This window comes from Mytilus californianus, unplaced genomic scaffold, assembly GCF_021869535.1.
Source record: "Mytilus californianus isolate M0D057914Y unplaced genomic scaffold, xbMytCali1.0.p SCAF_5, whole genome shotgun sequence".
Lineage (NCBI taxonomy): Eukaryota > Metazoa > Mollusca > Bivalvia > Mytilida > Mytilidae > Mytilus > Mytilus californianus.
The window spans coordinates 100,050,899-100,076,585 of NW_026262701.1; the positions used below are offsets into that span (position 1 = coordinate 100,050,899).

At 31.8% G+C, this 25,687-nt stretch overlaps 2 protein-coding genes across 2 annotated transcripts in view; one reads left to right on the forward strand and one right to left on the reverse strand.

The window, feature by feature from the left end:
• The window catches only part of LOC127702833 (complement C3-like), a 233,275-nt gene that overhangs the window by 35,828 nt on the left and 171,760 nt on the right, over nt 1–25,687 (reverse strand). The gene's annotated exons all lie outside the window — the stretch shown is intronic.
• The window catches only part of LOC127702154 (lysophosphatidic acid receptor 6-like), a 36,920-nt gene continuing 31,119 nt past the window's right edge, over nt 19,887–25,687 (forward strand). The window contains exon 1 of the mRNA XM_052206259.1: nt 19,887–20,446. The gene's annotated coding sequence lies outside the window, so the exon portion shown is untranslated. The remainder of the gene's footprint in view (nt 20,447–25,687) is intronic.

Consider the following 25,687-nt stretch of genomic DNA (forward strand, 5'->3'; position numbering starts at 1 on the left):
ATGTTTCCAGAACTGCACGATAACAACATTCAAAAAGAATAAGAGTCCCATCCTCATACGACCAAATAGTAGATAAACAACTAAAAGTACACAGCAAATGTATCTGATTGGCAATGCAGAGAAAACAAGATGTCCTGTAAACTATTGTTTCATTAGTATACTCGCTCATTGTTGTTGACTGAATGTGACGAACATCTGCAAGACATTTTTAAGATACTGAATTTTGACAAGAAAAGAAGCAGAACATCGAAGGAACTGAAATCATGTTATAAAGATGGTCATAACCAGACGAGGCAAAGCATCACTATTAATTGCCGAGAAAAACGCGACACCAATGTGTTACGGACAGAAAAGAGTATGGACGGGCGGAATGAGGTAAACCAGTTTTCCCATCCTGAGGGTACAACACGATTAAAAGAAAAAGTATGTATGTATAGTTTTTAGGATACATATCTACTTATTTTCGTTTCATTCTATCAGAGTTTAGCTAGAAATTGCATTTGCGATATTTAATCAAAACTCTTTTCGGCGACAATGTGTAGCACTGAATGACAGGTTTTTTTATGGATATTTATAAAATGAGGAGACATGATTACCAATGAGACATCTATCCAGCAGCGACCGAAAAACAGGGATATAAACTTAAGATGATAGGTCACCGTATTACCTTCGACAATGAACAAAATCAATACCGTAGGGCAAGCTATAAAAGATCCCGGTTAGATAAAATGTGAAACAATTCAGTGAAGAAACCCAACTTATCCTTAAACCAATAATCTAAAACCAAATATCGCAGCCAGCAACAAAAAACAACCACTGAATTATAGGCTCGTGACTTCGGACAGGCACATAAAGAATGTGGCGGGATTAAACATTTTTTTCTGAGAGCTAAACCCTCCCCTCACCTGGAACATTTATGCAACAGCACAACATAAGAACAACCTGTAAAACTCAGTTGGAAAGGGCTTGACTCTTCAGATCGGAATGAATACCAAAATAAATCCTTACAAAAAGACAACAACCCAAGTACCGATCCAAGAGTAATATCAGTTACTGAAAGCTATTTCAAAAACAATTCCAACTAATAAATTAACCATGTTTACCCTGACTAAAATCTCAATCAGTACTAATGTTTTCGTAGAAAGAACGTATTTATGTTGTATGATATGTTTTGGCTGATATAAAAACAATTTAATTGATTTGTGTTTTTCATCTAGATAATTACGTCTTCAAGATTGATCTGAAATTTACCAATATTAACCAAACAGTTAGTACTTTAAATAGATGAGGTAGGTCCTTTACATACTAAAGTACTAAGTCTGGTCAACAAACTGTGTCCGATTATTCAAATAACAAATAAATGTCTTTTTCGAACTTCTGGTTAGCTTATAAGTGCATGGCATGAAACGTTTCATATGTAATTTAATTAAAGAGAGCTTTGGGCTGACGACGTTTGCGTCTGTGGTTTTAATGAAACAGCATCAATTTGTATTGTTTTTTTCTGCGACTAAGTATTCATTTGACAGGTCCTTTTATAAAATTTCCTGACTGACTTAATACTTTTCTCCTTCTATATTTCAAACTTAAAATCTCTTTATCATATTATCGTCACCAGAAGCATGGGGATTTCTGTGTTATTTCCAACAGAATAAATCAAAAGTCACGAGATTTATAATGACTGTATGTATTAGCTGACGTAAGATACAAATGAATCGTTTATTTGTGTACTTGTCGTCTGTTTTCGACTTAAAACACCTTCGCCTTACCAATATCAATTTTGTTTTCTAGTATTAGTTTCAACATTCATCATTAACGCTCAAAAGCAATTTGACAAAACGTTGTTTTTTTATTACTGTAAATTTGATCTAATACAAACGAAACTTTAACAAATAGAGTTTCTGTCTTTTTTTTAATAAGGGGTGCAACTCGTCATTAAATAGCTGTGTATGCTGTTAAAAGATTTTGCTTCTGATTAAAAAAAATCTGTGATTGATACCTTTTCGAAACACAATAGATCAGAAGCCTTAAGGGAAATTCACCAAAGTTGAAAATCTAAAGTTAGATATGTATTTTTTCAATCATTTATAACATAGAAGTTGAAATAATATAATTTGTTCTAAAATAAGAGAAAAATCCCAAATTGACAAAATTCACAGCATGGGGTACTTTCAAATGGCCGTAGCAAAAAAAAAAGAAGTGCACCAACATTAATTTTTCCTTCATTAATTACTTTCTTACAATTATATATAAACCCAAAAATCAGGTTGAGAAAAAAAGTTTAATTCTAGAAATTTTTGGCTCCTCAGAGGTGTACATCCGTGAATTTAAATTAAAAAAAATTCGTAAGGGTTCCGCGGAACCCAGTGTCTCGCCTACTTTTGGTGTTAATCGCAGGCTCAACAAAAATGAAGAAAAAAATTAATAAAAATATTCCCCTCTATACTATGTTTTGATTGTAAGTAGCTTCTGTCCAAGTTTGGTAAAAATCCAGGATAAATTATGAATCTAATAAATGTTTTAAAACTTAAACTGCAGAATGTATGTAATGTTGACTGGATGAAAAACTAAGTCCATTTATAAGTAAAATACAGAAAAATGGAACAAAATTTTATCAAAATTTCCTTCTAGATACTATCTTATGATCATAAACAAGCTTCTTTCCAAGTTTGGTAGAAATCTAGGATAGTTTAAGAAAGTTATTGAAATTTTAAAAACTTTAACCACAGAGTGAATGTAATGTTAACTGGCAGAAAAACTAAGTCCACTTATAAGTAAAATACGGAAAAAATGGAATTTTGTTTTTACAAAATTTACTTTTGAATATAATCTTATGATCATAAACAAGCTTCTGTCCAAGTTTGGTAGAAATCCAGGATAGTTTAAGAAAGTTATTAAAATTTCAAAAACTTTAACCACAGAGTGAATATTTGTGGACGCCGCCGACGCCGCCGACGACGACGACGACGACGACGCCGACGCCGACGGAATGTAGGATCGCTATGTCTCGCTTTTTCGACAAAAGTCGAAGGCTCGACAAAAAGCACGAAAGCGCTGTAAAGGCAATTTCTGTCGTCTTTAATGTTTTTGTGACTTTCAATTTTCAATGTTGACGAAACAATTGCGTACATAAAAATCGCAGCAACCACTTTGCTACAGCCTTACGTTATATTTTCTCTTCTTCTTTCCGTTGATTCATCTGATTATCAAAACTGTGTTGTTTTTTTTATTTTTATTAAAAATGTATACAATTACTAGTATTTTGCATTAATGAAATTAGCAAAATTTTCGGACAACATTTCACATAACTGTTAGTCGGTCATCTTGGCTGGAAATACTGTTGAGATCTAGTTAGCCCACGATTCCTTCGACCGCTGCGTTTATATTTCAATTCATTCAAATACGGTATTGTAACAAATAATTGTCAATCGAATTCAATTATTTTCAATATTAAATAAAAAAAAAAAACAAAAAAAAACAACGACACACTTTGAAGTAACTAAAGAATGCAATAACAAGAGGGAAAATGAAGCAAACTAAAATGTTTCCCATTGTGTCGAGCGGTTGATAATTTACGATATCTACAAGTAGAAAACCCGATATTCTTTTTATCTTTCTATTACTGGTCTTTTTCACCTCCCTTAGATAGATTCTCGGCAGACGAAAGAAAGCTTGATAACATCTCCTCACAAATTGTGACGTCGATGATAACTTCTCCTCAGACATTGTGACGTCGCTGATAATGTCTGCTTACATCTCATAACAGTGATACGAGAAATACGGAGCGACTGAGCAGTGTGATATAGGCGAAGGGATGGACGATAAATATAGATTCTACCACTGCATCGAGTGTGATACGATATTTATCCACTCGAGACAGTTAAATATTCAAATTTAAAACGCGAGGCTCGCCGAGCGTTTTAAATATTTAAAATTTAACTGTCGAGAGTGAATAAATATCGTATTACACGAGATTTGGTGGTAGAATCTGTTTCTCTAATGATTTTCAAACAATACGCAGGCAAATTTATTCCTTCTTTTCGAATGATCTGCAAAAAGATGTGCTCTTTCTATGTGACGTCATCAGGCATGGTCGCCTTTTTTCATGCCGTCACAATAGGAAATTCAGAGGAAAGCAAGAAAATTCGACGTCATAATCGGACTTTAACCAATGAAGAACTGAGATCAAACGAACCACACGTTGATTAAATTTTTTTTTATACAATGGGTGCAGAAAGGGATAAATTGACGAAGAATTAGAGAAAGTATAATAATCAGCCATCTAACTTCAGTGTAAAATTAAAAGCGCTAGAGCTCTTATAAACGTGTCGGACAGACGAGTGGTCGAACAGACGGTAAGGAACAGACAGTATTTCGTATCAACTAAGCATTTTAACATGACACAGGGAACTTCTCTTACCTTAGTTTCATTGAATCTAGTATCATAGTCTGCTCAAGCTATTTTTATAGCTATAAAGTATATTATCCACGACAGTTTTGATAGATATTTGTAAGACAGTGATATAAAACGGTTATATCAGTATACTAATCGGTGTATACTTGTCAAATACGTTTACAGTCTTTCAACATAAGTAAATGTAATGTAGCTTGGTCCAGACATAATCCACCATAATAATGAAATGCTCTTGACCTGAAAACCCACTCTCTTACTGGGTCAAAGAACTATACAACATGAAGGCATATTCATATTGCAGAGCATTTTTTCCATAGAATTTACCTACAGTCTGATTAATTGATTCGATTTATGAAATAATTTGATTAAGAAGCGCTATGACACCCTCTCTAAAAAAAGAAAAAAAAAGAAAAGAGCAAAATTTGCGAGCAAAAACTTTAAGATTGTTTCACAGTCGTATATTAATTTTAATGTATGAACAATTCTTGGGTCATTGAGGGATTACAAAAAGGATATATTCTATAGTTCATTTGGCCTTTTAACTTTTTTTATTCGAGCGTCACTGATGAGTCTTTTGTAGACGAAACGCGCGTCTGGCGTACAAAATAATAAGCTTAGTATCTAGGATGAGTTTTTTTCAGGGCACATTACACGAATAGTCGATATATACGATACCAATTCAATAAAAGAACAGAGTTCCAATATCCCCGGCGTTGCACATATTTTATATATTCAAGGGCAATAACTAAAATAAACTTCTTTTTCTTTTGTTCTTTAACTTTTTTTTATATATATCTTAGAGAAATGAAGGCTTGAGAGCAAATACAATGTAATTTCCAATATAATTAATATTTGCAAGATTTGCATAACTCTTTGAAATATTTTGATCTGCAATGATCTCCAAACTTGTCAGAGGCATTGCTTATTTAAACATTTGATATACATTTGATAAAAATCTGGCAAAAATTGTACACATGGAAGCGCTTACAATGCAATTTACCATATAATTAATATTTCAAAGGGGCATAACTCTTTGAAAGATAATTGATCGGCACTGATTTTCGAACTTGTCCGATGCATTGCTGATACAAACATATGATATAAGTTTCATAAAAATCTGGCAAGAATTGTTCACGTGACAGAGCTAACAATGCAAATTTCCATATAATTAATATTTCAAAGGAGCATAACTATTTTAAATATAATTGATCGGCACTGATTTTCGAACTTGTCCGAGACATTGCTGATATAAATCTATGATATAAGTTTCATTAAAATTTTGCAAGAATTGTACACATGAGAGCGCTAACAATGAAAATTTACATATAATTAATATTTCCTAGGGCATAACTCTTTTAAAAATATTTGATTCGCACTGATTTTCGAAATTGTCCGATACATTGCTAAAATAAACCTATAATGATATAAGTCTTATAAAAATATGGCAAAAATTGTACACGTAAGAGCGTTAACAAGACCGGACGGAAATACGAACGGACGGACGGAGGCCGGCATGTCTATGTCCCCGCAACGCGTCGCGCGGGGGACAATAAAATGAGTTTCATGGGGGTACAATATTCATTGGAAAATGTGAAAGAGTTAATTAATCATTCTGTATTCAAAACTTCAGTTCGAACATAGAACATTTACAGCATTTTCGTACATTTAAAAAATAGAAACTGACCCTTAAGAGAAACTACCTTCAGGTTTCATTATTTTTGCTTCCACTGTTACATTTTGGCTTCTATAGATTTATACGCAACATTTGTCAAACTAATATTAAAACTTACAGCCTAATAAATATTTCCATCTGATAAAATCGGGCTCTTGATTAGTTTTATGTCAATGTAAAGAGCACCAACATTAAAGATTCAATTTTATTTAAATTCTGGAACTTTATGAAAGACATCGAACACATAAGTAGTAATAATTTATATAAATCAACTGAAGTTATTTACTTTATCTGTTAACATGTTATATGTTGTTGAAATTTGGATCAATTGGAAGATCTTTTATTCATTTTAAAATTACATTACCATCTATAATGTAAACAAACATAAATAATAAAAAGGAATCATAAGTAAAAAGATATTGGCATGTTATAATTTGCTAAATCTTATAAATTATTAACGAAATTTTATATCACAGTATCAGGTTATATTTTTTTTTCATCTTTGAAATTATGTCATTAGGGCTATTTTTTCTTGTTTTAATGAAAATTCATAAAGCTTCATTATATCGTGGAATTATTTATTTAATTAGCTTCCTGTGACATAGTATATTGACGTTTTCGTTCTTTCTGGAAGAGTCGAGTACAATAGAACCAAGCTTTAATAAAAGATTTCCGAAAATTTTCACCGCTCGGATACTTTGAATCAAAACGTTCTTTAAAAAAAGTAAATAATTGTTATATCGTGAAATATTTTTCAAGGATACGATATCAGGAACAATTTAATGTCTAGCGATATAATTCTTAAAATTTATATTTGATGCCCCAAATCCCGTAAGGGATAAATTGACGATTTCAATAATATCAGTTATTTGAAGATTTACTGTTGCTGATCGTTTTTGCTGTCAAAGGTTTCAACTATGACGGGGTGTTTAACGTCAAAGGATACTGTCTGTCTAATGTTATTGGAACATTTTAAAGAAACTTTTCAGGGAAATGTATCATTTTCCTTTTGTAAATAGATTTTTAGACCTGCTATTTACATTACAAAACAGCTTTTATTTGAAAACCCCAATTTCCAAAAGGCAGCTTAAGATATTTATCAACTTCAATTTCAAAAGGGCCGCTTAAGATATTAAGCAGGATCTCAATCAAGCTATACTTTTAAATTAACAACAAAAAGGCCAATATTCCTGTTTGATTTATTTATTTTTTTTTTTTCGGGGGGACCGAATTTTCTTCCTTCAGTAATGGGGATAGTAGTGTTTTTTCGAGAGTAAGGGTCATAATTCTTGAAGAGGATCAGTAAAAAAAATGTATGTGCCGGTTGGTTTCACTAAAAACAATTTGCGTATGAGATCGCTTGTGTTTACATTAACTTTAAAGCAAGATTTTTCTTAATTTCTTATATATTAAATTTTCCATTTTTCAAGAAAGTACCGGCCAAGTTGGATAGCGGTTGGTAATACCTACCTTGTTTCCTAAGGGAACCCGATAACTTTATAACTTTCTCAATAAGACCCAATTTAGAAGTTAGCTTTTAAGAGAGTTCGATAAATAAGAATCGACAATAATCAAATATTTCTAGGCGTTGTAGATATATGCAGGTTGAAGACAAATTTTATTTTTTGATAGAAGGCACTGCATATAAAAAGGAAAGGAATGTTTGAATTTTCAATCCAGTGACTACTGATACATGTAGTATATATGTTTTGGGTAAAAAAAAGTGTATTATTCTGTACATCTTATACATCTTCTTGTATGAAGGATAGTTATTTATTCATTTATTTTGAAAGTAATATATCTTGAAATTACTTCACAATTAATAATATATATATGTAAATTCACTGAAACGGTCCCTTTAAATGGATTTAATAGATGTTATGATTCGTATTCGTATTCTCATAATTTGGAATCAGGATGACCTTTTAAATATTTCACTAACTATTTTACTTCCTAACCTTGTTCGGCGGGACAATTTTTAGAAAAATCGTAACTGAAATCCCTTCGAATATTTTTGACAAAGTTATGTTCAAATTGGCCTAGTGGCTTCAGAGTGAAACATTTATCATAAGTACAATGAAAATCAAGAATGCACACTCTTCACTTGACTGCTTTACTTTTCTTGATTGATCTTATGTTGAAAGTCTGTAATATGAAGGTTACACTACAAGGATCACATAAATTTAACATACTCAATGATGAATGTAAATGAGGCCAAGGTCAAACGAACCCTCCAGACAGACAGAAAAAATAAGAAGATGTGATGATTGACAAAGAGATAACTCTACACCTTACAATCATACCATACACCAATATAGTTAGTTTATTGCTTATATCATCAGAGAAATAGACCTAAATACAAAAACATTGACCAATGAACAATCAAATGAGGTCAAAGTCAGATGAACCCTGTCAGACAACATGCTTAACCATGCAATCATTCCATCAATCAAATATAGTTGACCTATTCCTTATAGTGTCAAAAAAACAGACATTACCAAGAAAGCATTACACTGACCAATAAACAATGAAAATGAGGTCAAGATCAAGGTCATATGAAACCTGCAATCATTCCATACACCAAATATGGTTGACCTTTTGCTTATAAAATTTGGGATACGGGCTTCAGCATTTAACCTTCATCACCGTTACATGAAGTGTGGTCGAGGTCAGATGAACCATGTCTGAGTACTTCACAATTTTTTCAAGCAGTCGCTGAACCATGCAATTGAGGCCAAGGACAATTGACATATTACAGACTTTCGTAACATAAGGCATATGTATATAAGGTATGAAGCATCTAGGTCTTCAACCTTCTGAAATATACAGCTTTATAAAAATAGTTTATGACGCCGCCGGATAGTCACCCCTAAGTCTCGCATTCTGCGACTTTCGTTGCAAGCGTGACAAAAAAGGCGCCAGCACCCTGGCCAATTATATACATTATGAATAAAACAAAACAAATGTGTTTACGGAAAAAACAAAATAAATCTAAGACTCGCAAGCTAAAAAAACCCATTCACATGCAGAGATGACGATACTGTTTTCTTGACAATTGTATCATACAAAGTAAGTAACTAATTATCTTTGATCAACTCTACATATGTACTCGTAATATCGATGATAATAACCCTGTCACGAACCTAGGCCTTCTTTGTTGTATGGAAAATAATCTGTGTTCATTTCAACTGCAACATCTATATACCAGACAGACTGAAGGATAAGAAAATCGAATCTGTCTAAAGATTGATAATTCTAAATGAAAAAATATATCTCGTGGACATAAATTTATCAAGGGACAATTCATAATAGCGGAAAAGTACAATTGTTTGTCCATGATTTAAAATCGTTGACTTGTCAAGAGTTTCCGTTACATCAAATACTGCATAGCGAGCTGTCATATTTGTCCGCTTGTGAAACTTACTCTAGGACTCTCAGTGAACACAATTGAATACAACGAATATAACATAATACTTCAAAATATACCTGTTTTGTCTATCATTGATTTGTAGCCGTTGTTCTTTTTTTTCGGTCTGTGTATTGCTTCTCTGATTAGTGTTTTGAATGATGAAACTTCGAACTTGCAATGCGAGTTGGAACTTTTACAGAAAGCAAGATGTTCTTCTATTAAGTCCGCTTTTGGCGGTCATTTATTGATTGTGCAACTGATTTTCTCTCTCTCCAAAGTTGCAAGCGAATAATGTACATGAATGCTTGATTGTGAATACATGTACACAGACATTCGCAATTTTTAATTCACAATTTTTTGTTCAACGGCTATTTACCATCAAATGCTCAATTCACCGTTTAGAATCTAATGCATTCTGGGAAATATTTTCAAAAGTGTACACAAAAGCGTCGTGATTGGTTAATAACGTCGTAAACAATTGAAATTCAACCAATGACGTGATGTTACTTACATATTGGGGTACGAACAATACAATTACCCATAGTCCTTTAGATTCTGAAACGGTCGTAACTTAGGAGTTAGTCGCCATATTGACTTTCTGAAATCCATAAATGTTCGATAAATGTAACAGAATCTAAAATGAAATAGCAACTACCTCAAAAACTTCATTTTAATGAGATATTATCCTAATTTGAAGCGTACAAGTAACGGAATAATCTTCAGCTTGAAAGTTTTCTTTCGTATGACGTCATATTTTACCATGACGTTATAATTCGCTAAGATCATTCATGAAATTTCGCGAAAATTTTGTCTAATTTCAATGTTATAATTTTCCAAGCTTTAATGCATTATTTTAAAACCCCTGGATCCCTGCATGCATGTGTATCTCACATGAATAGATCACAGTGTAGGTTACGAAAGTAGTTTCGGAGTGTAAACCAAAGGAAAAAAATCTAACGTACCAATCCGATTCAAGTATTCATAAATATGCAAATCATATAAGAATTAATCGAAAATTTGCCATTCTTTAATGAACAACGGTCGAGTTACTCTAACTTTTTGAAATTGTGCTATTATCAACAGCGTATTTTCCAATTTAACCAACCTTTGCAGTTCATTTTTACCTCAAATTTAACATTACATTTTATGAATTTAGTCTTCTCATATCTGAATGACGTCAGCCACATCTGATTTACATAGAAAGTACGAATAATAAATTTATCTGTTCTCTTGTTCTAAAAAGAGCAATTAATTTTGATAAAACAGGAATAGTGTCATTATCTCAAATTTACCAGATGCAGTAACACTTTCAGAAGATGTTTTATAGTTATGGTTATGGATTTTAATTGCAGCTATTTTTCTGTCATCAAATTTATACCGTTTCACTGCTTATGTATGGCAATATGAATGGCTGTACTATCTTGTCTTTTTCTGGTTTAATTGCCGAAACCTGAATGTTTTCCTGATAAATGATAACACTCCTATGAAAATCTAAAAGGGAGTTTCAACGAAAACAACGAAGTCCTTGTCCTCATAAAGATATTGTAAAAATTAAACAGAGATAGTTTATATTTCATCGTTCATATTAAAGGCACATCAAGAAGACAACAAAACTAAGTATCAATCATAACACCAACAAATATATGACATCACACGGCTTCAGTGATGGCACAGCAGCCAAACTATTCCAAGCTTGAATATCGCTGTCAGATTTGTAGATAAGGTGTAAAAGATCAACTTAAAAGACTGAAAATCCGACATAAGACCACTAAAACATAAAACTCTTAATTACATGAAAACATGGATGATGAAACTACGAACTTGTAATGAGAGAGAGAATTTTTACATATAGCAATATGATCTTCTATTAAGTCCGTACTATGAAGGTCATTTTTTCATTGTACAACTGATTTTTCCCCCTGAAAATGCAAGCGTACATTGTACATGAATACTTGTGAAAACCCAATAAATTTTGTTTGATTTCATGGTGTTTACTATTCACAATTCTAATGTATGGGGTTTATGAAAACGTCATCATTTGACATACACTCATCAATATAATAATTTTCTAAAAGTGCCGATAACTAAAAAAAACTTCCGAAAATTGACCATTTTTTAATGAACGTCAGTCGAGATACCACAACGTAAAGATATTATGCTATTATAAACAGCGTTTATTCCAATTTAACCAACCTTTAAAACTTGCATTTTTGTATTTCCACATCTGTATAATACCATCAAATTTAACAATACACTTTATGTATTAGATTGTGTCTACTCATATCTCAGTGGCGTCAGCCACATCTGAATTACATAGTAGAAATAAATAATAATCTTATCTTTTCTATTGTTCTAAAAGACCAATTAGTTATGATGAAACGAGAATAGTTTCATGATCTCAAATTTTCCAGATACGGTTACCCTTTCAGTAGATGTTTTATTGTCATAGTTATGGATTTGGAATTAAATCTTAATTGCCGCTATTCATCCGTTTTCACTGCTTATGTATGATGATATGAATAGATGTACTATCTTGTCTTTTTCTGGTTTAATTGCCGAAACCTGAACGCTATAATGATAATGAAAACACTTCTGGGTAAATGTAAAGTGGAGTTTCATCGAAAACACTCAGGTCTTTACCCTCATATAAGATATCGTAAAAATTCAACCCAAAGTGTTTATATTTCATCGATCATATTAAAGGCACATCAAGTAGACATCAAAATAAAATATTAATCAGCACAAAAACATATATATTTTTTTTATATTTTTTTATTTATTTTTCCAAATTAAAGGGCCCATTAAGAGCATAACATTAATAACAACATGACATAGACATTACAGAGTGATTAAAGAAACATAAAATAATAGTTCAAATGCATGAGGAAAGGGTCAGTGGTAAGGGGAGATAATTTTGCTATCTATTAGAGTATTTAACTAATTTTCTGATTTTCTAAGTTGCAGGCCTTTATCAAGGTATGCACATAAAATAGATAAAAAACTGCTATCTTCATTACTCATGATCCATGTAAAAAGATCATTTCTGTTTAAATTAACTAAACTGGGGTATTTTTTGATATAATCAGTCATATCTCTTCTGAGGTTATTGTAAAGAGGGCATTCCAGAAGAAAGTGCATTTCATTTTCAATAGAATTTAAACATATCCTCTCATGTCGAGGTAATATTTCATATTTACCACATACATTGATAAAACGTTCATGTCTGCCAGTTTCTATTCTTAAACAGTGATTGCTGAGTCTGTATTTTGTTAACATATGTTTTTGGGGGTGCTTTAAATCTAAATTATTTTCATAGTCAAATGACCTCTTGAATGAAAAATAAGTGTCCAATTTGCCTTGATTCTGTAAATAAGAATCTCGCATTTTCTTCCAATCATTTTGAAAATTTAATTTGAGCTGTGTTTTCAGTAAATTTTTAAATTTATTTTTGCCTAAATTTTTACATATATTTAGGTCAATACCCAACTTCTCGCTGTAGAAATTGATATTAGAGAGCCATGAATTATTGGAGTTAGTTTGAGCTTTACTCTCAATCATTTTTAACTCAACATAAGCACTTTTCTATAAATCAGATGGGGAATACATAAACAAGACATCACAGGGCTTCAGTAATGGCACAGCAGCCAAACTATTCCAAGCTTGAATATCGCTGTCAGATTTGTAGATAAGCTGTATAAAAAATCAACGTAAGATCCGACATAAATATAAAACTAATAACATAAAAATATGAATGATGAAGCTACGAACTGTTATGCGAGTGGGAAGTTTTGTAAATATCAATATGTTTTCTTATTAAGTCCGTACAATGACGATCATTTCTTGATTGTGCAGCAGCCTTTTTTTCCAAAGTTGCATGAGTACATTGTACATAAATACTTGATTGTGAATACCCCATAAATTTTGGTGTTTGCTATTCACTATTCTAATGTATGGGGTTTATGACAAAGTATTCATTTTACTTTCACTCATCAATATAATATTTTTCTAAAAGTGTCAATAACTGAAAAAAAACTGTACTAATTGAAGCATTTATTCGAAAACTGACCATTCTTTAATGAACAACAGACGAATTACCACATCTTTTTAAAATTATGCTATTATTCAAGACTTATTTTCTGATTTCAACAAATCTTTACAGTACATTTTTGCATTTTCAAGTCTGTATACCGTAAAATTCAACAATAAACACTGAAGTTTTGTATTGTAAAAAATTCACCCCAGAGAGTATATATTTCATCGCTCATTTAAAGGCACATCAAGATAATATCAATCATCACAATAACATATATCAGACATCGCACGACTTCAATGGTGGCACAGCGGCCGAACTATTCCAAGCTTTAAGTCGCTGTAGATAAGGTGTAAAAGATCAACTGAAGATCATAAAATTACTAACTACACAAAAAAATAAAGATAGCGACAAGAAAAGATTTGTTTTTCACATCTTTGTATACGTTAACTTCATTATCACATGTAAGCATGAAGACTTGGTTATTACTGTTTAAAACAGGTTCTCGTAACAAAATGTCCTCCACAAATAATTGAGTCAGGGGAAGACAAATCAAGAATACTATTATTTTCGTTTGGCACAAAAGGGATAGAGCTACTATTTAACAAACCAAAAACTTGTAGATATGTTATTACTTCTTACTTTCACTGATGAAATATTGATGGTGGTAATGATGAAACTGTATTTCATGGATGAGCTGTCAACATGATGAGATTACAGGTAAAATATTAAGAAAAACTATGAACTCAGCATAAGTTATTCACTGACTCAATTGTGTAAAATGAAAACGAGTTACTCTAGGAAAGTGTTTTGTTTGACGCTACAGTCAAGACTACAGCATTAAATCTATTTCAACACATAAAAGAATATCTAACGGCGGACACGTAACCTTTTCATGGATCTTGGAACCTTAAGGTAGATGAGGTATAAATTAAAAACAACAGAATTTTTGGATACTTTGCCAACATGCAGTTCAATTTGTTTTTTAAATGTAATAAAAAGTATGGGTCACGGAGCTTTTTTTTTAAGATACAGATTGTGCAAAATTGTTAGATTTTGTATACTGTAAGTTCAGATAGTATTGCGTACATTTATTATATCGATTTTTGAAGAATGGATAAAAATGTGAGATTAATTATCGCGATTTCAAAAAAATCTGCATACAGATAAATGTATCAGATATCGGAATGCGAGTTATTATTGCGATACCCACCCAGTCGCATTATTCGCATTAATAATATTATTAACCTCGCAATAGATTCTGAATTTACAGTAGATTATACACGAAAAACAAATTTTGTGTTAATAGAAAGAAAACTAAACGATAGAATTTAAAAATAAAAAATGAAAAGATAGCTCTTATAAAGTGCTTTCACAATTAAAAAGAAAATTAGGTGTCACCGGACTCGTTTTCTTGCTTCAGAACAAAATCGGTAAATTAACTACACTTTCCTTTATAAAAGTTAGATTATCCCAGTTATCTTCAATTATACATACATTACTAAGTTAGGAAAAAGTGAATCAAACAATGAATTACATTCCTCTCTAAAATGTGCATATTTCATGACATTTCTAGACCGATTATTTTCGGCTTTTTTTACAAACTAAGATGGAGGAAAACACCCGATCTATCTTAACATCACATTTAAATAATAAAAAAAAATGTAATAGAGGTAACATTCGTCTCGTTTTGTTGACGGACTAAACTATTGCATCCTGTACAAGTTCTTCATTTTCCAAATGCAAGGTCTTAACCAACGAAACAAAAATAAGAATCTTAATTTTCATTATTTCCGTTCGGGTATTAATATTCTAATTAATACTAGTATATTAAAGATTTGCAGTTGCGCTCATCGCCTTAGTAAAATCTTAAGATGACCGTGATGGCTTGTCATGATCATGCGCGTTTGACCAATGATAATATACGTTAATTATATATCATAATAATCTCTCTGGCTAGGAAGGCGTCAGTGAAGTCTAGATAGTTCAAATTATACCATAATTACTTTAGATTTGACCTCTCATATGCCATATTCAACACTATAGTAAGGGTGTATTAATTCATAATTCAAAAATAATTCATACTAATTTTCTTGTGGGTGCTGAAGGTGATTCATAACAATCATAAAAGACGGGTTTCATCTTTCTTAAAATATGTTGCCACCAACAACATAGAAATACCTATGCTCCAACAATAAGAAATATATCTTTATATTCAAAATATCTATTTACAACTGTAGTAAAAGCATAAATATTAAAAAATATCGTTCGTCACGTGCGACTTATACTAGAATACCACGAATGTTTTATATTAATTACTTGTAGAAAGGAATAACACACTTTTGAAGTTTGAACTTAATATTATTTAAAACGAACGATTAGAACGAAAAACAAATACCTTTAAATGGTTTACACTGTATAATAATAAGAAGATGTGGTATGATTGCCACTTAAACAACTATCCGGTAGTGTATGTAAGCAATTATTTTTTAGCTGAATTCGGCTATTTTCTTTTTTATGTTCCTATTGGTCATAGAGCGTTTACACGTAATTATACATCTCTAGATTTCAGACTCCATCATAAGCATACAACCAATACCTGTATCATAGTACTATCTTCTTGAATCGGGATGATGTTTGTATGTATTTCCATTGCCAACGCCTAAATATTGGTACAAATAAAAAGTATAAAATTATTGTAAGAGGCTCTTAACATGCGATAAAATCACTAACAAGAATGCCAAAATCTCAACCAACGTTTAATATTCCAAACTAAAATATGAAAAAAGTAAAATAACAAAAATACCGAACTCCAAGGAAAATTCAAATCGGAAAGTCCCTTATCAAATGGCAAAATCAAAATCTCAAACACATCAAACGAATGGAAAACAACTGTCATATTCCTGACTTGATTCACACGTAAACACACATATATATATTTATATACCTCGATGCCTGAATTATCATTTATTCCTTTTAATAGAGGATAAGCAGGAAGATCTGAAATAGTTATGGCACATCATAATTATTATTGTACTTACATATGTAAAATGTTTGTAAACTTCAAAAAGTACAATGTGTCAACTGAGTGTGTATATGAAATTAAATCTTGAACCCTTGTTTTATACAATCAAAGTCAAATTTTGCTGACACGAAAAAATAATAAAAACGTAATAAATATTCAGTAACATGTGCATTTTCCTATAAAAAATGGATAAAAGGAGACGAATTAATGTCTTCATATGTTTACCATTTAAATAAAAGGTTTTTCTCGAATGTTTTTAAACGAAATTGCAAAATCATTATTTGCCCATCTTTTTTTATATAACTATTGCTATGGTAAATGTACATAGAAAATGTATTTTAGAACATCTTACATGTAAGAACCAATCGATCTCTACGATGTAAAAGAAACTAAGAAATAAGTAATTTGTTTATACTTGTGAAAAATGTAATTGGAATTTTCATAAATGCCACTTAAAAATCGGGATTTTATGCATTCTGTGCAAACATTACAATAATCTCTCTTGCTAGTAAAGATTTAACTAATTTGATTTCACTGCAAAGATAGTTCAATAGGAAAAGTTTATACTAATCTAAAGGAATATTCATCTAAAGGTTGGTATTAATGTTAACAATTCTACACCCGTTTCATTGTAAAGGCAAGCACGTGAATTCTTTCATTCACTTTTCAATGATTATCTTTTCAAAAAAGTATTAAAATACTATCTGGAATATGGTTAAAATAGTTCTTATATAAGCCATACTAATTGGCCAATTCAATGTTATATTTGGAAACAATATAACACTACAGTATACTTCCTTATTAATTTCTATCTACCAATTAACCTTTCTTCCTTATTGTACAAACGATCTGATTTGAAGACCACTATTTACTTTTTCGTCCGTCGGTTTGTTCTCGCCACGACAGACCCAATGTGTGTGCTGACGCGCCTCAATCAATCAATCAACGTCAGTTTTGGTTAATTTATATCTATATAATTGTTTTCATCAAACAAACATAATAATAGTTAAGCTGCTTCTGAAAATTGTTTTGATTGTGATTCTAGTAGGACCTCTTTGACCAATATCTGATATTTTGTATACAAGTTTGCAAAATTAAGCTCTGTAGTTTTCAATCCTTTTCAACTTATTCAGAGACCTCGGTGACCGAGTGGGCTAAGTAGTACAACTGCATTATCACTAGCCTGTCAACACTGAGGTTGAGAGTTCGAATACCGCACATGGCAGGTGCGTTCGACTCCAATCTTAATAACTAGGATTGTCACTTTTCCTGCCGAAGGTCTGTGGTTCTGTCCGGGCACCCCGGCTTCCTCCACCAATAAAAACTGACCGACACGAAATAGCCAATAGTGCTGAAAGTGGCGTTTTACACCAATCAATCAACTTATTTAAAAGCTTCAATTGATTGGTGGGTTTGGGTTTCTAATCAATTCATATTAACATTTACTACGTTGGCATTCTTCCTCTTTTATTGTGTTTTCTACTTTACAACGATCACAAGATTGAATGACCAAGTAGGCACAGACAGCTGTTGTCTTTCATATGTCCATACCGTCTGTTGTACTTAAAATACTTCAGAAATCAATGAAATGTTTCCAAGAATTCGAATCGATTGTTTTCTTGGTTATACTTTTCGTACATATGTCATTGTTCGATGATATGTATGCCTATATTTTTCTTCATAATTTACTTTTTTTAAAACACCGATATTAAGAGGTGGCAAAAATCTATGGAAAAATGAAAGTTATCCGCGACAACATCAGTACCATATGGAAAATGCTAGAAATTTGATTGGAGATTTTGTAAAAGAATAAATCAGATATTTATGTATCAAGTGCAAATGAAATATACTTACATTGCCTGCCATTTTAATTTTTTCCGTATCCAAAAAACGGATATATAGAAAGCCTGACTTAAACGTTTGTACATAATTATCTTGAAAATAGATAAACAGAAACTGTACCAGTAAAGATAGTCAGCAATGCAAGAACCACAAAAATCTGTCAAGAAACAATAAATTCACATCCATTTACATGTATAAGAGTTATTGCCTCTTAAACGAATTTTGACGAATTTTATCATTTTTGCTTATTATCTTAAAAAATGTGATAAGAAAACAGAAACTGTAAACAGTTTATTTCATGCTAGTTTCATTACCCAGAAGTATACTCTGATTAATTTAATCTGGTAGTTGAAAAGCGTCACAAAACACGAGCCTCCTCATTAGGTACTTCGTAATTTTTTATAAAATAAGGCGGTGTGGTATGATACCCAATTAGACAACTATCTAACATCCAAATGACGTGAATATAAGCAACTATAAGTCATCGTATACGGTGAATATGAACCATCTGCATCCGCACTTTGTATAAAGTGGTATGTGTTTTAGTCGAGAAGAACAGTCATGCGCCTAATTATAAGTTACCATCTTGACACTGATATTTACAGTAAATGCTTTTCCAACATTAATGATATACATTGTTATTTTTAATTGTTTGAAATGTTTTGACTTTTAATATATTCTAAGATCATATTTCATATTGAATTTCTTTTCATTCGGGTTTAAACGGAAGTGTCGAGTTTGTTACCATAATCAAATCTGGTTTGAGTTTTAACAATTCTTTGTAAGAGTTCCGTAAACGCTAATCTGAATGATGAGATACATTGTATTTTTAAATAACCTTAAAAATGTCTTTATGTAAAATGACAAGTTTATCAATGAATGTAAACTCCACGGCAACCGAAAGCCATTGATATAGACTCAATTGTGTTTTGTTTGTCTAGACTTCATGATCTAATTACAGAAAAAGATTGAACAAAAATATACTTCATTTTTATTTAATGAAATTGTATGTTCTGTATTATCTCCAGGTGAGCCTTATAGTGTTTTTTGCTTATCTAAATGAACAGTATAAGGCCAGTAGCAGCAAGCAGACCAATAAAACTCGGATTCTCCACTGATTATCTTCTTAAAAATGGATAAATGTCGATGTAACACCATTAAGTTCAATAGTGCTTGTTGCAAAAAGTAATAAAAGACAGAGAGAGAGAGAAAGAGAGAGAGAGAAAGAGAGAGAGAGAGAGAACAAAAAGTTAATTTGTTTGGACAAGACTAATGCCTCCGCTTTAGCCAAGTTCTGTTTCGGCAATAACAAGTTATTTCCAATACAATTTAAGAACGTAGCAGTAAAAATCGTCACGTGATATTGAAAGTTGTCGGGCAGTTTATAAATGTTAGAGGGTCTTCTTTTAAGTTCATTATGTTAAGACACTTAAAACGTTTGACCTTTAACCAAACATGTCTAATAATTCTAAATCAATATTAAATGGGAGCCTGATTCATTAGCTATTCCTAATATCCTGCTTTCGTCTTCGATTATCTGTCCTCGGCAGTCGGAAAGCAATAAGTAACAAGCTTTAGTATTTGCATTGCAATTTTTACTCCAATTTTAATTAGGTATATCAATAACTATCTTTGTAAATGAGAAAATTAAACGGGTTTCAAAAGAAATTAGATTTGGAAATTAACTTGTCATAACTGATACTAGCGTATGTTGCAACTCCAACGTTGCAATAAAAAAACTGTTTGCCTCACTTGTAATGGACTTTTATTTTCAATTACATCAACTCGCAAGGTCAAAATAACAATTTGGATCGACAATTAATTTATTTAATTCATTAGCTTTACACCTTGTAAGATCAATAATACTGCAGAAGGAATACAGAAACATTTCATACAGAAAACATATTCCAGATAACGCATTTTGATTGGTTATTTCTATATTTAAGAACATCCCACTAAGTAAACGTAAACAATCAAGTGGAATTGATATAAGAAGATAATCGTGAACCGTTCTTGTATTTACTCTGGAATGACAGATTCTTTTATTCAAACCTAAGGTAAGATAAATATTCTTTGTAATTATTATCCATCAATACATATTTTATTATTATCATTTCAATCATCATTTTATTAACTTGGAAAAAAAAACTTTTGCAAATATCTTTTTTGTTAAGAGGAAACTTACTTATGTTTGAAGAAATGACGAACAGATGTTTGCGTCTAAAACAAACAAAAGTTTTTGATAAATAGTTTCCAAAGCGCCACTCCATTTTAGAAAGCTACATGACCAAATAATCACTCAACTATACTAATAACGCTTGATAAGAAAACAATTAATGGAGAAATCAAAAAACAAAAACAAAAACTTTCAGAATTTTCAATCAGCAATTTTTAATGGAAATTAAGTTGTCATACTTGATTCTCCAAACAGAAACGTTTGAATTAATGATGTCTTATTTTTGATTATCTGTTTTTTCCTTCTAAAAAACACGCTCATTCCAACAAAATTTTAGCTTTCATTTAGAGAATTGGTTTCAATGTACTTCTTTACTCTTAACGTTTGTCTTCCCAGTCCAAAAGAAAAATTAGTATCTAAAATGAGTACAATGTACATTTATTTTAATTTTGTTCATTCGTTTTATGTTAAAGGAATTTAACTGCATTAGACATTGAGAGTGAATTTTTCGGAAGTAGTGTCACCACAGTTTCCAAAAGTCTTTACTTATCATGACTTATTCACATTCGTTTTGTGTTCTTATATAGATTCACGAGACTCTAACGTAAACCCAATCGCGTCAAAGAAAAATCACGTGAGAAAGATATGGCTACATGAATTTATTAAATTTTTGGGGCCTTTTCGCCAAATGTCTATATAGCATAACTTAACTTATTTCCATTATAGTAAATGACTTTCACTTTAACTTGCTTAACATGAAGTTGCAGTTATTTTATGTCTATCTTGTTTGTATCGACTTTTTTTTATATTATTGTTAGTTTGATAAACATATGTTAGCTTTGTATAACCTATAAAGAGGCAAGTATGCATCAACACCTGGAGCGAAAAAAAAACTTAAGTGTCTTCGAATGCGTCAGACCAATAAGTGTTTGGTTTATTCAACACCTTTTTATACGACCGCAAAAATTGAAAATTTTTTGGTCGTATATTGGTATGACGTTGGCGTCGTCGTCGTCGTCGTCGTCGTTGTCGTCGTCGTCGTCGTCGTCGTCGTCGTCGTCGTCCGGCGTCGTCCGAAGACACATTGGTTTTCGCACTCTAACTTTAGTTTAAGTGAATGGATCTCCATGAAATTTTCCCATAAGGTTCAATACCACGAAAGGAAGGTTGGGATTGATTTTGGGGGTTATGGTACCAACAGTTAAGGAATTAGGGGCCAAAAAGGGGCCAAAAATAAGCATTTTTGTAACTTCCAGACAATAACTTGTGTGTAAGTGTATGGATCTCTCTGACATTGTACCACAAGGTTCAATATCACAAAGGGAAGGCTGTAATTGATTTTGGGGGTAATTGCCTCAAAATTTTAGGAATTAGGGGCCAAAAAAGGGGCAAAAAACAAGCATTTTTCTAGTTTCATGACAATAACTTGTGTGTAAGTGTTTGGATATTTCTGAAATTGTACTACAAGGTTCCATATCACAAAGGGAAAGCTGGAATTGAGTTTGTGGGTAATTGCCCGAAACGTTTAGGAATAGGGGGCCAAAAAGGGGCCAAAAATAAGCATTTTTCTAGTTTCCAGACAATAACTTGTGTTCAAGTGTATGGATCTCTCTGAAATTGTACTGCAAGGTACCATACCACAAAGGGAAGGCTGGGATTGAGTTTGGGGGTGATGAATCATAAGGGGGTTCAAAAAATTTGGGGGGGGGGGGGGGATTTTTTTTTTTCTTTTTTTCCTTTTTTTTTTTCTTTTAAAATTTTCCATTTTAAGTTGGTTATTTCTGATTAATATTTAAGAGCAAATAATAATGATATGGTAGGAGATACACACCAAACAGGATGTGTAAATTATTATATAATAAGTATTGTGCAATAGCAAGAAATTTTCAATTGCACAGTATTGCACAATTGCAAGAAATCTTCAATTGCACAGTATTGCGCAATAGCAAGAAATCTTCAATTGCACAGTATTGTGCAATAGCAAGAAATATCCAATAGCACAATATTGCGCAATAGCAAGAAATTGTCAATTGTACAGTATTGCACAATAGCAAGAAATATTCAATTGCACAGTATTGTGCAAAAGAAGATACTTCGTATAAATTGCTTATTTCTTGATCAATTTCAATGGGGTTTTATTCTTGAATTCTTGGGGTTCTTTAATATGCTGAATCTAACCAAGTATTAAGTTTTTGGATTTTGGGCCCCATTTTTAAATTGGTCCACATTGAGGTCCAAAGGGTCCAAAATTTAACTTTGTTTGATTTCATCAAAAATTGAATTATTGGGGTTCTTTGATATGCCGAATCTAACCGTGTATTTAGATTCTTAATTTTTGGTTCCGCTACATTAAGGTCAAAAGGGTCCAAAATTAAACTTAGTTTGATTTTAACAAAAATTGAATTTTTAGGGTTCTTTGATATGCTGAATCTAAACATGTATTTAGATTTTTGATTATGGGCCCAGTTTTCAAGTTGGTCCAAATCGGGGTCCAAAATTAAACTTTGTTTGATTTCAACAAAAATTGAATATATGGGGTTCTTTGATATGCTGAATCTAACTATGTATTTAGATTTTTGATTTTTGGGCCCCGTTATCAACTTTGTCCACATTGAGGTCAAAAGGGTCCAAAATTAAACTTTGTTTGATTTCATCAAAAATTGAATTCTTGGGGTTCTTTGATATGCTGAATCTAACCATGTATTTAGATTTTTTATTTGTGGACCCGCTATCAAATTGGTTCATATTGAGTTCAAAAGGGTCCAAAATTAAACTTTGTTTGATTTCATCAAAAATTGAATTATTGGGGTTCTTTGATATGCCAAATCTAACCGTGTATTTAGATTTTTAATTTTGGGTCCCGTTTTTAAATTGGTCTACATGAAGGTCCAAAGGGTCCAAAATTAAACTTAGTTTGATTTTAACAAAAATTGAATTCTTGGGGTTCTTTGATATGCTGAATCTAAACATGTGTTTAGATTTTTGATTATGGGCCCAGTTTTCAAGTTGGTCCAAGTTGGGGTCCAAAATTAAACTTTGTTTGATTTCAACAAAAATTGAATATATGGGGTTCTTTGATATGCTGAATCTAAACATGTATTTAGATTTTAGATTTATGGCCCAGTTTTCAAGTTGGTCCAAATTGGGGTCCAAAATTAAACTTTGTTTGATTTCAACAAAAATTGAATTATTGGGGTTCTTTGATATGCTGAATCTTACCATGTATTTAGATTTTTTATTTGTGGGCCCGCTATCAAATTGGTTCATATTGAGGTCAAAAGGGTCCAAAATTAAACTTTGTTTGATTTCATCAAAAATTTAATTATTGGGGTTCTTTGATATGCCAAATCTAACCGTGTATTTAGATTTTTAATTTTGGGTCCCGTTTTTTAAATTGGTCTACATTAAGGTCCAAAGGGTCCAAAATTAAACTTAGTTTGATTTAACAAAAATTGAATTTTTAGTGTTCTTTGATATGCTGAATCTAAACATGTGTTTAGATTTTTGATTATGGGACCAGTTTTCAAGTTGGTCCAAGTTGGGGTCCAAAATTAAACTTTGTTTGATTTCAACAAAAATTGAATATATGGGGTTCTTTGATATGCTGAATCTAAACATGTATTTAGATTTTAGATTTTTGGCCCAGTTTTCAAGTTGGTCCAAATTGGGGTCCAAAATTAAACTTTGTTTGATTTCAACAAAAATTGAATATATGGGGTTCTTTGATATGCTGAATCTTACCATGTATTTAGATTTTTTATTTTGTGGGCCCGCTATTAAATTGGTTCATATTGAGGTCAAAAGGGTCCAAAATTAAACTTTGTTTGATTTCATCAAAAATTTAATTATTGGGGTTCTTTGATATGCCAAATCTAACCGTGTTTTTAGATTTTTAATTTTGGGTCCCGTTTTTTAAATTGGTCTACATTAAGGTCCAAAGGGTCCAAAATTAAACTTAGTTTGATTTTAACAAAAATTGAATTCTTGGGGTACTTTGATATGCTGAATCTAAACATGTGTTTAGATTTTTGATTATGGGACCAGTTTTCAAGTTTGTCCAAGTTGGGGTCCAAAATTAAACTTTGTTTGATTTCAACAAAAATTGAATATATGGGGTTCTTTGATATGCTGAATCTAACCATGTATTTTGATTTTGGACATTGGACCATAATAGGTAAATTAAAAAAATTGAAGTTCTTAGACCACATTCTTTCTGTGTCAGAAACCTATGCTGTGTCAAATATTTAATCACAATCCAAATTCAGAGCTGCATCAAGCTTGAATGTTGTGTCCATACTTGCCCCAACTGTTCAGGGTTCGACCTCTGCGGTCGTATCAAGCTGCGCCCAGCGAAGCATTTTATTCTATCTTTTTTTTGTTTTTTTATTATGTCGTTGTGTCGGTATAGCGTATTGAAAACTAGCATCGAGTCTAAATCACTGGCATACATTGTATATAAATATACTTGAACAAATAAAATCAATAAGTATGTGCAATCCAACATCCATAAGAAAGAGAAGCACAATCATAGAAACAATTTGTGCATAATTGGTAAATCTTAAGAGCATGAATTGTACTTGAACATACGTGTTCTTTTAGGAACATTGACATAGTGTTTGATGCTACTGTGATCATTATCTAATATTCCAAAAATGGGAATCATAAGTTTATGATTTCCTAAAGTTTTAAAGTAATTCAGCCTTCTCCGATTTTTTCATAATTTTTCGTTTGGCAGTATTCTTTCACTCACCTTTAGGAAACGAATGGGATTTAAAATCTTACCATGGTAAATATTTAAGTTATGAAAGAAAAGCTTCGGTTTTTCCAATAAAGCGTATTTGCCTTGCAAGGGTTCGGTGTCCAAGTTGTATCAAAATCTAAAGGCTTTACATCATGCATTTGTTGCCTCTCAACTAAGAACGAAGCATTTAGGAGCAATATAAAAGACTGACATGATTGAAACCATAATATTTAATGGTGTGAACTTGTTAAAGCCAACTCAGCCCGGTTGGTCGTTGACAAAGAAAGGATTAGTCCAGAACATTCACATATTCCTTTTATGCTTTTTGCATGAAATAATTGGAGAAACCATATTCAATAATAACCCACCAATCATTTTGAA